General features: G+C 42.5%; 1 pseudogene; it reads left to right on the top strand.

The window, feature by feature from the left end:
• LOC125909713 (procathepsin L-like) overlaps positions 1–8,055 on the top strand; it is an 8,951-nt pseudogene extending 896 nt beyond the window's left edge.
• The last annotated feature ends 7,045 nt before the right edge of the window (positions 8,056–15,100 follow it).

Here is a 15,100-nt window from a genome sequence, read left to right as displayed (position 1 = left end):
TAAATTCCTAGCAGTGCTATTGCTGGGTCATAGGGTAGGTCTATTTTTAATTTTCTGAGGAACCTCCACACTGCTTTCCAGAGCGGCTGCACCAATTTGCATTCCCACCAACAGTGCAAGAGGGTTCCCATTTCTCCACATCCTCTCCAGCATCTATAGTCTCCTGATTTCTTCATTTTGGCCACTCTGATTTGCGTGAGGTGATATCTGAGTGTGGTTTTGATTTGTATTTCCCTGATAAGGAGGGACGTTGAACATCTTTTCATGTGCCTGTTGGCCATCCGGATGTCTTCTTTAGAGAAGTGTCTATTCATGTTTTCTGCCCATTTCTTCACTGGGTTATTTGTTTTTCGGGTGTGGAATTTGGTGAGCTCTTTATAGATTTTGGATACTAGCCCTTTGTCTGATATGTCATTTGCAAATATCTTTTCCCATTCCATTGGTTGCCTTTTAATTTTGTTGGTTGTTTCCTTTGCTGTGCAGAAGCTTTTTATCTTCATAAGGTCCCAGTAATTCATTTTTGCTTTTAATTCCCTTGCCTTTGGGGATGTATCGAGTAAGAGATTGCTACGGCTGAGGTCAGAGGGGTCTTTTCCTGCTTTCTCCTCTAGGGTTTTGATGGTTTCCTGTCTCACATTCAGGTCCTTTATCCATTTTGAATTTATTTTTGTGAATGGTGTAAGAAAGTGGTCTAGTTTCAACCTTCTGCATGTTGCTGTCCAGTTCTCCCAGCACCATTTGTTAAAGAGACTGTCTTTTTTCCATTGGATGTTCTTTCCTGCTTTGTCAAAGATGAGTTGGCCATACGTTTGTGGGTCTAGTTCTGGGGTTTCTATTCTATTCCATTGGTCTATGTGTCTGTTTTTGTGCCAATACCATGCTGTCTTGATGATTACAGCTTTGTAGTAAAGGCTAAAGTCTGGGATTGTGATGCCTCCTGCTTTGGTCTTCTTCTTCAAAATTACTTTGGCTATTCGGGGCCTTTTGTGGTTCCATATGAATTTTAGGATTGCTTGTTCTAGTTTTGAGAAGAATGCTGGTGCAATTTTGACTGGGATTGCATTGAATGTGTAGATAGCTTTGGGTAGTATTGACATTTTTACAATATTTATTCTTCCAATCCATGAGCAGGGAATGTCTTTCCATTTCTTTATATCTTCTTCAATTACCTTCATAAGCTTTCTATAGTTTTCAGCATACAGATCTTTTACATCTTTGGTTAGATTTATTCCTAGATATTTTATGCTTCTTGGTGCAATTGTGAATGGGATCAGTTTCTTTATTTGTCTTTCTGTTGCTTCATTGTTAGTGTATAAGAATGCAACTGATTTCTGTACATTGATTTTGTATCCTGCAACTTTGCTGAATTCATGTATCAGTTCTAGCAGACTTTTGGTGGAGTCTATCAGATTTTCCATGTATAATATCATGTCATCTGCAAAAAGCGAAAGCTTGACTTTATCTTTGCCAATTTTGATGCTTTTGATTTCCTTTTGTTGTCTGATTGCTGATGCTAGAACTTCCAACACTATGTTAAACAACAGGAGTGAGAGTGGGCATCCCTGTCGTGTTCCTGATCTCAGGGAAAAAGCTCTCAGTTTTTCCCCATTGAGGATGATGTTAGCTGTGGGCTTTTCATAAATGGCTTTTATGATGTGTAAGTATGTTCCTTCTATCCCGACTTTCTCAAGGGTTTTTATTAAGAAAGGATGCTGGATTTTATCAAAGGCCCTTTCTGCATCGATTGACAGGATCATATGGTTCTTCTCTTTTTTTTTTTTTTTATTAATGTGATGTATCACGTTGATTGATTTGTGAATGTTGAACCAGCCCTGCATCCCAGGAATGAATCCCACTTGATCATGGTGAATCATTCTTTTTATATGCTGTTGAATTCGATTTGCTAGTATCTTATTGAAAATTTTTGCATCCATATTCATCACGGATATTGGCCTGTAGTTCTCTTTTTTTACTGGGTCTCTGTCTGGTTTAGGAATCAAAGTAATACTGGCTTCATAGAATGAGTCTGGAAGTTTTCCTTCCCTTTCTATTTCTTGGAATAGCTTGAGAAGGATAGGTATTATCTCTGCCTTAAACGTCTGGTAGAACTCCCCTGGGAAGCCATCTGGTCCTGGACTCTTATTTGATGGGAGATTTTTGATAACCGATTCAATTTCTTCGCTGGTTATGGGTCTGTTCAAGCTTTCTATTTCCTCCTGATTGAGTTTTGGAAGCGTGTGGGTGTTTAGGAATTTGTCCATTTCTTCCAGGTTGTCCAATTTGTTGGCATATAATTTTTCATAGTATTCCCTGATAAATGTTTGTATCTCTGAGGGATTGGTTGTAATAATTCCATTTTCATTCATGATTTTATCTATTTGGGTCATCTCCCTTTTCTTTTTGAGAAGCCTGGCTAGAGGTTTGTCAATTTTGTTTATTTTTTCAAAAAACCAACTCTTGGTTTCGTTGATCTGCTCTACCGTTTTTTTAGATTCTATATTGTTTATTTCTGCTCTGATCTTTATTATTTCTCTTCTTCTTCTGGGTTTAGGCTGCCTTTGCTGTTCTGCTTCTATTTCCTTTAGGTGTGCTGTTAGATTTTGTATTTGGGATTTTTCTTGTTTCTTGAGATAGGCCTGGATTGCAATGTATTTTCCTCTCAGGACTGCCTTCGCTGCATCCCAAAGCGTCTTGATTGTTGTATTTTCATTTTCGTTTGTTTCCATATATTTTTTAATTTCTTCTCTAATTGCCTGGTTGACCCACTCATTCTTTAGTAGGGTGTTCTTTAACCTCCATGCTTTTGGAGGTTTTCCAGACTTTTTCCTGTGGTTGATTTCAAGCTTCATAGCATTGTGGTCTGAAAGTATGCATGGTATAATTTCAATTCTTGTAAACTTATGAAGGGCTGTTTTGTGACCCAGTATATGGTCTATCTTGGAGAATGTTCCATGTGCACTTGAGAAGAAAGTATATTCTGTTGCTTTGGGATGCAGAGTTCTAAATATATCTGTCAAGTCCATCTGATCCAATGTATCATTCAGGGCCCTTGTTTCTTTATTGACTGTGTGTCTAGATGATCTATCCATTTCTGTAAGTGGAGTGTTAAAGTCCCCTGCAATTACCACATTCTTATCAATAAAGTTGCTTATGTTTATGAGTAATTGTTTTATATATTTGGGGGCTCCGGTATTCGGCGCATAGACATTTATAATTGTTAGCTCTTCCTGATGGATAGACCCTGTAATTATTATATAATGCCCTTCTTCATCTCTTGTTACAGCCTTTAATTTAAAGTCTAGTTTGTCTGATATAAGTATGGCTACTCCAGCTTTCTTTTGGCTTCCAGTAGCATGATAAATAGTTCTCCATCCCCTCACTCTCAATCTGAAGGTGTCCTCAGATCTAAAATGAATGTCTTGTAGACAGCAAATAGAGGGGTCTTGTTTTTTTATCCATTCTGATACCCTATGTCTTTTGGTTGGCGCATTTAATCCATTTACATTCAGTGTTATTATAGAAAGATACGGGTTTAGAGTCATTGTGATGTCTGTATGTTTTATGCTTGTAGTGATATCTCTGGTACTTTGTCTCACAGGATCCCCCTTAGGATCTCTTGTAGGGCTGGTTTAGTGGTGACAAATTCCTTCAGTTTTTGTTTGTTTGGGAAGACCTTTATCTCTCCTTCTATTCTAAATGACAGACTTGCTGGATAAAGGATTCTCGGCTGCATATTTTTTCTGTTTAGCACACTGAAGATCTCGTGCCAATCCGTTCTGGCCTGCCAAGTTTCAAAAGAGAGATCAATCACGAGTCTTATAGGTCTCCCTTTATATGTAAGGGCACGTTTATCCCTTGCTGCTTTCAGAATTTTCTCTTTATCCTTGTATTTTGCCAGTTTCACTATGATATGTCGTGCAGAAGATCAATTCAAGTTACGTCTGAAGGGAGTTCTCTGTATCTCTTGGATTTGAGTGCCTTTTTCCTTCCCCAGTTCAGGGAAGTTCTCAGCTATAATTTCTTCAAGTACCCCTTCAGCACCTTTCCCTCTCTCTTCCTCCTTGGGATACCAATTATACGTATATTATTTCTTTTTAGTGTATCACTTAGTTCTCTAATTTTCCCCTCATACTCCTGGATTTTTTTATCTCTCTTTTTCTCAGCTTCCTCTTTTTCCATAACTTTATCTTCTAGTTCACCTATTCTCTCCTCTGCCTCTTCAGTTGGAACCGTTGTCGTTTCCATTTTGTTTTGCATTTCGTTTAAACCGTTTTTCCTCTCCTCGTGACTGTTCCTTAGTCCCTTGATCTCTGTAGCAAGAGATTCTCTGCTGTCCTCTATACTGTTTTCAAGCCCAGCGATTAATTTTATGACTATTATTCTAAATTCACTTTCTGTTATATTATTTAAATCCTTTTTGATCAGTTCATTAGCTGTTGTTATTTCCTGGAGATTCTTCTGAGGGGAATTCTTCCGTTTGGTCATTTTGGATAGTCCCTGGAGTGGTGAGGACCTGCAGGGCACTTCCCCTGTGCTGTGGTGTATAACTGGAGTTGGTGGGCAGGGCCGCAGTCCGACCTGATGTCTGCCCCCAGCCCACCGCTGGGGCCACAGTCAGACTGGTGTGTGCCTTCTCTTCCCCTCTCCTAGGGGCGGGATTCACTGTGGGGTGGCGTGGCCCGTCTGGGCTACTTGCACACTGCCAGGCTTGTGGTGCTGGGGATCTGGCGTATTAGCTGGGGTGGGTAGGCAAGGTGCACGGGGGCAGGAGGGGCAGGCTTAGCTTGCTTCTCCTTAGGTGATCCACTTCAGGAGGGGCCCTGTGGCAGTGGGAGGGAGTCAGATCCGCTGCTGGAGGTTTGGCTCTGCAGAAGCAGAGTTGGGTGTTTGCGCGGAGCGAGCAAGTTCCCTGGCAGGAACTGGTTCCCTTTGGGATTTTGACTGGGGGATGGGCGAGGGAGATGGCGCTGGCAAGCGCCTTTGTTCCCCACCAAACTGAGCTCTGTCCTCCGGGGGCTCAGCAGCTCTCCCTCCCTTTGTCCTCCAGCCTTCCCGCTTTCTGAGCAGAGCTGTTAACTTATGACCTCCCAGACGCTAAGTCGCGCTTGCTGTCAGAACACACTCTGTCCGGCCCCTCCGCTTTTGCCAGCCAGACTCGGGGGCTCTGCTTGGCCGGCGAGCCGCCCCTCCGCCCTGGCTCCCTCCCGCCAGTCCGTGGAGCTTGCACCGCCTCGCCGCCCTTCCTACCCTCTTCCGTGGGCCTCTCGTCTGCGCTTGGCTCCGGAGACTCCGTTCTGCTAATCCTCTGGCGGTTTTCTGGGTTATTTAGGCAGGTGTAGGTGGAATCTAAGTGATCAGCAGGACGCGTGGTGAGCCCAGCGTCCTCCTATGTCGCCATCTTCCAACCCCTCTAAGTGCTTTTCCAAATCATCTCATGCTTGCCAACACTCTGTTTCCTTTTCCTTGAAGACCAGTGAATAATTCAAGCAGGTGTTGAATGACCTTAAAATCCAGAAACACAAAAAGGGAAAGCGTTCCAAGCACCTCTCTTTGCTGAGATCCCTTCATCTGTAGACTGGAGAGAGAAAGGCTATGTAACTCCTGTGAAAGATCAGGTGGGACAATACTCAGCAGTTCCCTCTCAAGAGTAAAGCCAAAAGAAATCAGTGTCATTGCTATGGAAATTGAAGCACAATATGCAGTTTGCTATGGAAATTGAAGCACAATATGCAGTTTGCTATGGAAATTGAAGCACAATATGCAGTTTGTTATGTTTTAGAAGAGTTTTCAGACCTATGGGCTGTTGTTAAAGTCTTGCAATTAATTTTGTAGGCTAAGCGCATTTGCATTTTGTTTTCAGGGTGACTGTCATTCTTGTTGGGCTTTTAGTGCAACTGGTGCCCTTGAAGGACAGATGTTCCGGAAAACTGGAAAACTTATTTCACTGAGTGAGCACAACCTGGTAGACTGCTCTTGGTCTCAAGGCAATGGCAACTGCCGTGGTGGCCTAATGGTTAAAGCCTTCCAGTATGTTAAGGACAATGGGGGACTGGACTCAGAGGAATCCTATCCATATCATGCACAGGTAAGTGGAGTTCCTTATCTTTTATCAAAGTTGAGCATATTCGGTAGAAACAGATCCTGTATTTAGAATTCTTGTATGTGATTATAGACTCTATACCTGCAAATGGTCAGAACTGACATTAAAATGTATTACCCTAGTAGCACAGCTCTCTGATTACCTCATTACCATATAGCTGTTCCTACAACTATGTTACACGGTGACACGAACAGCATCTTATATACAGTACAGGTCTCCAGAGTGAAAACTTTATGAACGAGTAGACCCAAAGAGTGTCTCATTGGATAGACACTGCTAATTTTTCAACTTCAAAACAATCAAACCCATTTTATTTATTTTTTAGTTTTTCAATATTTGAAGTTTATTGTCAAATTGGTCAAACCCATTTTATGTCCTGAGATGCTTTATAACAAACTTGACTTGGAAATCATTCAGTTGCAAACAGTCTTGCACTCCTGTTCCCCTGGAGGTGGATGGTAGTGATCAAGTTTCTGCCCCTTTACCTTTGAAAGAACGAATCCTGCAAATACAAGCCTGAGAGTTCTGTTGCCAATGTGACTGCCTTCTGGAGTGTCATAAACAAGGAGGATGGCCTAATGACCACAGTGGCAACTGTGGGGCCTGTCTCTGCTGCTGTAGATGCAAGCCTGAATTCCTTCCATTTCTATAAAAAAGGTCAGCATGTGTCTACGTAGAAAAGTAGGCAGGACAAATGGGGAACTACCATTATATAAGGCAAGATTGATCTATAAGGTATGGATTTCATGTAGTTGTTCCTTCAGCACATGTGATTTTGTGCCTGTTCAACATATTGACATGACTTGACCCAACTTCCTCTCTTTCAAGCACTTCATAAATATATTTAAATGGCTACATAATTTGATTGGTATAGCTTAACTTACTTTAGTTTTTCCCAAATGTTAAGCCTGGAAGATTTCTAACGAGTTTTACTAATGAAATGGACGCTGGAAAGAAGCCCTTGGCTCAAGTGGTTTTGTGTTTTTCTGCTGCTTCCCAATGCTGACATGGTAGAATAGAATGACAAAGTTTCAGCGAGTGTTCTTCTATCCCTCTTGACTGTTCTTCACAAAAGAGATTGTGATGATGTGTATTTCTGCTGGTATTGCATGAGGGCCTAAATCCCTAGCCTTGCTAAGCAAAAAGAACTGATTTCTAAGTCTTATTGGATTTATATCCCACCTGAATTTTGAGATGCCTCCTTTACTGTGGTGACTCGGTTATTGTTAGATGTTATCATGTCGCTTTGATGTCCCACCTTGGAACTGAATTTACTTTTCCAGGCATTTATTATGATCCAAAGTGCAGCAATAAATGCCTGAATCACGGTGTTCTGGTGGTTGGCTATGGCTTTGAAGGAGAAGAATCGGAGAACAAAAAATATTGGATTGTCAAGAACAGGTATAAAAAGCCAAAAGTATTTATCTTTGGAATTGAAAAGGAAATCCTTTTGGCATCGGTGTTTGGATACAGATCGTCAAACCCTTGAGCCCACTTCTGAGACCCCAGAAGTGTTTGCCCCACTTAGTGGGAACAGAGACATATTCATTTGATGACATTAAGCTACTCTTTCAAGCTTGCAAGGGTCCTGCTATAGTTTGAATATCACTGCATCTGAAACCCTTCTGACCCCAAGAAATTCCTTTTCCTGTCTCTCATTTTGTGGTTTTGTGAAAGTTTTGGGGATAGATTTCTCTGCTGGGTTAGAACTCAGCCATGAGCGAGGATGGCCTCTCTTGATTCTTCCTGAATCTGTCCTGGCCTCTGGGGCACTGCTGAGTGTCAGGTGTCATTGTCCATAAAGAGAAATGTATTTATTCCTCTGTAATAAATGAAAAACCCCATCTTCTTTCAGCTGGGGTGCAAATTGGGGCAAACACGGCTACATACTCATAGCCAAAGACCAGGACAACCACTGTGGAGTCACCACCATGGCCAGCTTTCCTGCCGTGTGAAATGATGGTGTAAAGAAGACCTTGATTGGCAATAAATATTGTCAAAATGTCAATACTACCCAAAGCTATCTACACATTCAATGCAATCCCAATCAAAATTGCACCAGCATTCTTCTCAAAACTAGAACAAGCAATCCTAAAATTCATATGGAACCACAAAAGGCCCCGAATAGCCAAAGTAATTTTGAAGAAGAAGACCAAAGCAGGAGGCATCACAATCCCAGACTTTAGCCTCTACTACAAAGCTGTAATCATCAAGACAGCATGGTATTGGCATAAAAACAGACACATAGACCAATGGAATAGAATAGAAACCCCAGAACTAGACCCACAAACGTATGGCCAACTCATCTTTGACAAAGCAGGAAAGAACATCCAATGGAAAAAAGACAGTCTCTTTAACAAATGGTGCTGGGAGAACTGGACAGCAACATGCAGAAGGTTGAAACTAGACCACTTTCTCACACCATTCACAAAAATAAACTCAAAATGGATAAAGGACCTGAATGTGAGACAGGAAACCATCAAAACCCTAGAGGAGAAAGCAGGAAAATACCTCTCTGACCTCAGCCGTAGCAATCTCTTACTCGGCACATCCCCAAAGGCAAGGGAATTAAAAGCAAAAGTGAATTACTGGGACCTTATGAAGATAAAAAGCTTCTGCACAGCAAAGGAAACAACCAACAAAACTAAAAGGCAACCAACGGAATGGGAAAAGATATTTGCAAATGACATATCAGACAAAGGGCTAGTATCCAAAATCTATAAAGAGCTCATCAAACTCCACACCCAAAAAACAAATAACCCAGTGAAGAAATGGGCAGAAAACATGAATAGACACTTCTCTAAAGAAGACATCCGGATGGCCAACAGGCACATGAAAAGATGTTCAACGTCGCTCCTTATCAGGGAAATACAAATCAAAACCACACTCAGATATCACCTCACGCAAATCAGAGTGGCCAAAATGAAGAAATCAGGAGACTATAGATGCTGGAGAGGATGTGGAGAAATGGGAACCCTCTTGCACTGTTGGTGGGAATGCAAATTGGTGCAGCCGCTCTGGAAAGCAGTGTGGAGGTTCCTCAGAAAATTAAAAATAGACCTACCCTATGACCCAGCAATAGCACTGCTAGGAATTTATCCAAGGGATACAGGAGTACTGATGCATAGGGGCACTTATATACCCCAATGTTTATAGCAGCACTCTCAACAATAGCCAAATCATGGAAAGAGCCTAAATGTCCATCAACTGATGAATGGATAAGGAGATTGTGGTTTATATACACAATGGAATACTACGTGGCAATGAGAAAAAATGAAATATGGCCTTTTGTAGCAACGTGGATGGAACTGAAGAGTGTGATGCTAAGTGAAATAAGCCATTCAGAGAAAGACAGATACCATATGGTTTCACTCTTATGTGGATCCTGAGAAACGTAACAGAAACCCATGGGGGAGGGGAAGGAAAAAAAAAAAAGAAAGAGGTTAGAGTGGGAGAGAGTCAAAGCATAAGAGACTGTTAAAAACTGAGAACAAACTGAGTGTTGATGGGGGGTGGGAGGGAGGGCAGGGTGGGTGATGGGTATTGAGGAGGGCACCTTTTGGGATGAGCACTGGGTGTTGTATGGAAACCAATTTGACAGTAAATTTCATATATTAAAAAATATAAATAAATAAATAAGTAAATAAAAATTTAAAAAAACTGAAAAAAAATAAATAAATTATCGAGAAAATGGGTTTTATTTTCAAGGTGACCACACCCTACTGTATGGGATGAAGCACTTGAATGATTGAATTCTCAAGTTGTGATTTGATTGTGTGACATTGTACACTGGGAATGTTACCACTCACTCATTACTGCTGTAAACACCTTTGTATCAGTGACTTGTCTAGTAACTTTAGAATTTTCATTTTTAAAAAAAAGTATGAAGGTTTACTTTTTAAAAATAAAACAACTGCAGGGGCACCTGGATGGCTCAGTTGGTTGAGTGAGCAGCTCATGATTTCGATCCAGATCATGATCTCATGGTTCAGGGTATTGAGCCCCTTGTCAGGCTCCATGAGCTGACAGCATGGGATTTTAATTTCTTTAGAGAAACCCACAAACATGCACTAATTACCATTAATGTTTTCCTCCACCATAAAATGTTGTAACAAAAAGGAAGGACTTGAATATCGTATGATTTGTAACTAAGTTTTGGTGTTGATTGAAATACGTATGCTGCTTAGAATGGAAGTTTCCTCTCTTCTGACCCCTTTCCTTCTAAAAAGAACCCAGTGTTTAATTGCATATCCATTTAACCAAATTTAACTTTATAATTCCTGAATCATTTGGTTCCTTTGCAATTTATTTTGATAGAAATTATGAAGGTCTATGAAATATGGGAAACACTGGTAATAACTTTATGGTACCTACAAGACCTAGGGAGGAATCAAAATTTGCTTTCTGCTTTATTTATTACATGCCTATGGGATTCTTTTAAAACAAAGGTTTTTTAAAGTTTATTTCTTTTTTATTTTGAGAGAGGGAAAACACAAGCAGGGGAAGGGCAGAGAGAGAGGGAAGGAAAGAATCCCAAGAAGGCTTCAGGCTCTCAGCACAGAGCCTGACATGGGGATCTACCTCACAACATTGAGATCATGATCCGAGCAGAAATCAGGGTACAGTCACTCAACTGACTAGGCCCTCCAGGTGCTCCTAAAAATAATTTTATGAGAAATGCAGTTTGGGCTTTTTAAATTTTTTTTTTAAAAACATTTATTTATTTTTGAGACAGAGAGAGACAGAGCATGAATGGGGGAAGGTCAGAGAGAGGGAGACACAGAATCTGAAACAGGCTCCAGGCTCTGAGCTGTCAGCACAGAGCCCTATGCGGGGCTCAAACTCACGTACCGGGAGATCATGACCTGAGCCGAAGTCGGCCGCTTAACCAACTGAGCCACCCAGGCGCCCCTAAATTTTTTTTTAAATTTTTTTTTTTACATTTATTTATTTTTGAGACAGAGAGAGACAGAGCATGAACGGGGGAGGGGCAGAGAGAGAGGGAGACACAGAATCGGAAGCAGGCTCCAGGCTCCGAGCCATCAGCCCAGAGCCCGAAGCGGGGCTCGAACTCACGGACCGTGAGATCATGACCTGAGCTGAAGTCGGACGCTCAACCGACTGAGCCACCCAGGCGCCCCGCCCCTAAATTTTTAAGTAAATATAAATGGCTTTGTAAATTACAGAAGCTTCTAATACCTGCTGAATCATTCACACATCAGCCAGGTCTTCCCACTTTCCCTCCCATCAACACCTGAACAAGTTCTCAGAGTCTTGGGCTGAACTCCCAGGATGGTGTGGAGAGTACACTGAGAGAGCCTGTCATGGTGAAGCAAGATGACTTTTACAAGGAGTACTTTCTAGAGGATGTTCAGAGACCAATGGCAGACTGCATGTTCCAACAGACCCAGCCTTGTCTTCATCCTACACACCCTTCTGCTCAGTGGCCTTGCCTCTTTCCATCACAAGGTGGGGTCTCAGCCCTTCCCCAGGTCCCTGGGCCATCTGGTGACAGGCAACAAATACAATACAGCAGCAAGTCTCACTGGGGATGAAGGCCAGGTGATAGAACATCAGCCAGGTCTTCAAGACCTGGAGCTCTTCAGGGGTATCCTGGCACACCTGTTCTTGGGATGTTGCTTAAAGGTCTTTGTTTACTTAGACTCCTTTCAGGAGTAAACTTTGGATCATGGAGGCCTCATTGTCCATACCCTTTCCAGAAACATCTCTTGTGTCCATGGTAGAGACTTATTCTAAGCCTGGAAAGTTGTCACTGAGTCCTTTCGTAAAGAGGCTTCTTGGGGGGCGCCTGGGTGGCTCAGTTGGTTAAGCGGCCGACTTCGGCTCAGGTCATGATCTCGCAGTCCGTGAGTTCGAGCCCCACATCAGGCTCTGTGCTGACAGCTCAAAGCCTGGAGCCTGTTTCAGATTCTGTCTCCCTCTCTCTGACCCTCCCCTGTTCATGCTCTGTCTCTCTCTGTCTCAAAAATAAATAAACGTTAAAAAAAAAAAAGAGGCTTCTTGGATTGAGTCACTATTAAAACAAATATACTAATGGTGATCCTACTCACCAGGAGCAGATTGCAATTCATTCAAACTAGAAAATTTTCTATATTTAGAACATTTCTTAGAGAGCTCTCCCTTCTAGCAGCTGCCTTCTTGGTATTTAGTAGGGGATCAAAATGAAAAGAAAACACAAGCCAGTATAAGGCTAGTGTTAGGGAGTCTCTTAATAAAAGAACAAAAATCAGAATAAGAATCAAAAACCAAATCTGACATTAATCCCCCTTCTTATATCTCCTTCATCCCCACGCCTCTGTCCCTGACCCTCCAGGAGATCTTTTGGATCTCTGGGCTCTTGGTCTAGAAACTTTCCCTTCAAAACCGAGCCCCAGCTCTTCAGCCAGTTCCCTTAAATACAAAAACTCCAACTCTCCCAGAAAAGTCCTGAACGCCCAGCTCCTTATTTTAACTATTGTTTCTTTACAAGATTTATAGAGAGTACCTCAGCCTGGACTCCTGGCCTGGGAAATACAGTTTGTTCCTGTAAGTGCTGAGTGTTGAGAAGTACATCTAGCAGGAGCGGCCAGGAAGGGCGGTAAAGCTCATGCTTCGGTCCGTACAATTGCTCAGAGTCTCCAGGGCTTCGTGATCAAGTTCTGCCAGTTCCAGGCATTCCTGAACAATGTCCTCGAGGAGGGTTTCCTGGACCCCTGTCACAAAGAATTAATGTCCCCTGGACAGTGACAGGCCTTCTCAATTATGAAGTCCCTTTACCTCTACTCTCAGAAGATCCTACCGAAATTACAGAGAAATTTTAAAAATTAATACCTTTTTACAACCCAACTCACAGACACCTTCACTGGCTGCTAAAGGGAGTCCTTCCAGCCCATGAGTATATGGCTGTTACCAGGCAGGCCAAACAGCCCCCCTCACAGGGGACACAGAGGGCCACAGCCTCTCTCTGTCCCTCCTGGGAATGACCAGGAGAAGGCACAACTGTTCAAGGGTTAATAGGAGCAATGGAAAAGGCCTGTTCCCCCAAAATGAGTTGGTCTGCGGTTGAAATATACACTCAGGTGTAGAGGAACACCCAAAAGCGTTTGTTAAGCATTTTATACAAACTTTAAAAAGCATACTGTATTCAATCCAGTAGCCCCAGAACATAGAATTCTTCTAATTTCTGCTTGTGTGGGAAATTTCCTCCCTATTACAAAAATAGGGACACCTGGATGGCTCAGTCGGTTAAGTGTCTAACTTTGTCTCATGTCATGATCTCACCTTCTGTGGGTTTGAGCCCCCCATTGGGCTCTGTGCTGACAGCTCAGAGTCTGGAGCCTGCGTCAGATTCTGTGTGTGTCTCTCTCTCCCTAGCTTGCTCTCTCTTTCCCTCTCTCAAAAATAAATGAATAAACATTAAAAAAAAAAACTTTAAAAATAACCCCGACAAGTACACAATAGTGTGGTAGGTTGGACAGGGCAACCGCTAAACAAAATAATGGGGGCAGCCACCTGGATCTTTGAATAGCTCACAAGAAAGCCAACAAAAAGAAAAGAACTAAAAACAACAATTATTGCCTTACAACTTGAATCTTTGGAAAGGCGAATATGTGATGGAGAAGACTCCAAGCCCACTCCAATGGGACCCTATTTGCCTCCACACAACTGCAGATACTGCAAATAAATCAGGACAATGGAGGAGAAATTGTCCTGCACTTAAGAAAAAGGGGAGTCTCAGAAAACATTTCCCCTAACCCTTTAACCCTGAAAAATTCATTTTTCTCCTGAGAGCCAATTCCCCCTTTAGTTTTTTTAATGTTTATTTATTTATTTTTGAGAGAAAGAGAGAGCATAAGTAGGGCAGGGGCCGAGAGAGAGGGAGAGAGAGAATACCAAGCAGGCTCCATTCTGTCAGCGTAGAGCCAGAACTGGGGCTAGAAAACATGAACAATGAGATCATGACTTAAGCTGAAATAAAGAGTTGGCAACTTAACCACTGAGCCACCCAGGCGCCCCAACAATTTCGCCTTTAATGACAGGTCAGCCAGTACTCAGTCACCCCCAGGACCTACCAGAAAACTCCAAACAGAGGCTCAGGCTAGATTTCTTGATTGATGTTGGTGTGACTTTCTCTCCCATCTGCTCAGAGGATTGATCTCTACCTGTCACCTCTGACTCTGTTCAGGCTCTCGGAGTCTCGGGGCGACCCATCTTACTGCCTGAGTCCCAGCCCTGGCCAGCCCAGCCCAGCTCAGTATCTTCAGGCCCTGTTCACATTCCCAGGCCTTGCTGCTTCCCAGATGTTCACTGGCAAACCTTCTTGGTAAAGATTTGTTATCTACATTTAATGCCAATGTAAATTGCAATAAGAAAAGTCACTTTTGTTTCCTCACCTTCAGGTCAAGCTCCAAGTGTCCTGCTGTCTTTACTGCAAGTTCATCCTGAGATAAATTCCTCTGAAGAGGATGGATGTTTAAAAGATGCCCGAGTCAGTCTTTGGGCTACACACACAGTTGAAGTTGAGTTGTTAGGAAGTGGGAGCCTGGGTGCATTTCTCGGGAGAGGAACCCACCCTCGCCCTCATGGCCTAGCACCCTCCCTCTAGAGACTTGGAGCAAGTGATACCCCTGTAATAGAGTCTCTCTAGAACCACAGCATCCTTGTCTTTACCACCCGACCCTGTATCTCCCCAATCTTGCCCATAAAGAAAGAAGGCAAATGTGACTCAGAGGGAAACCAAATCCATCAGTTTGCACAGGATTTAGAAGCCATAATCTCTTTCATAATTTCTCGACATCCTGTGCCCTGCAATCCAGCTGATAATTTTCATCATTCCTGCTGATGCAACCTGGTTTACAGAAATGACCTGTGAACAGCTTCCTTTTCAATTCCTCTGCACCCTGACTCCTGGTTTCTTGTGCCTTCACAGTTAAAAGGAGACCATTCACCTGGCCTTGCATACCCCAAGGATATTTGGTGTATGCAATATTTTCCCAAGTC

This window comes from Panthera uncia, chromosome D4 (assembly GCF_023721935.1).
Source record: "Panthera uncia isolate 11264 chromosome D4, Puncia_PCG_1.0, whole genome shotgun sequence".
Lineage (NCBI taxonomy): Eukaryota > Metazoa > Chordata > Mammalia > Carnivora > Felidae > Panthera > Panthera uncia.
This window is presented reverse-complemented; position numbering and strand designations above follow the sequence as displayed.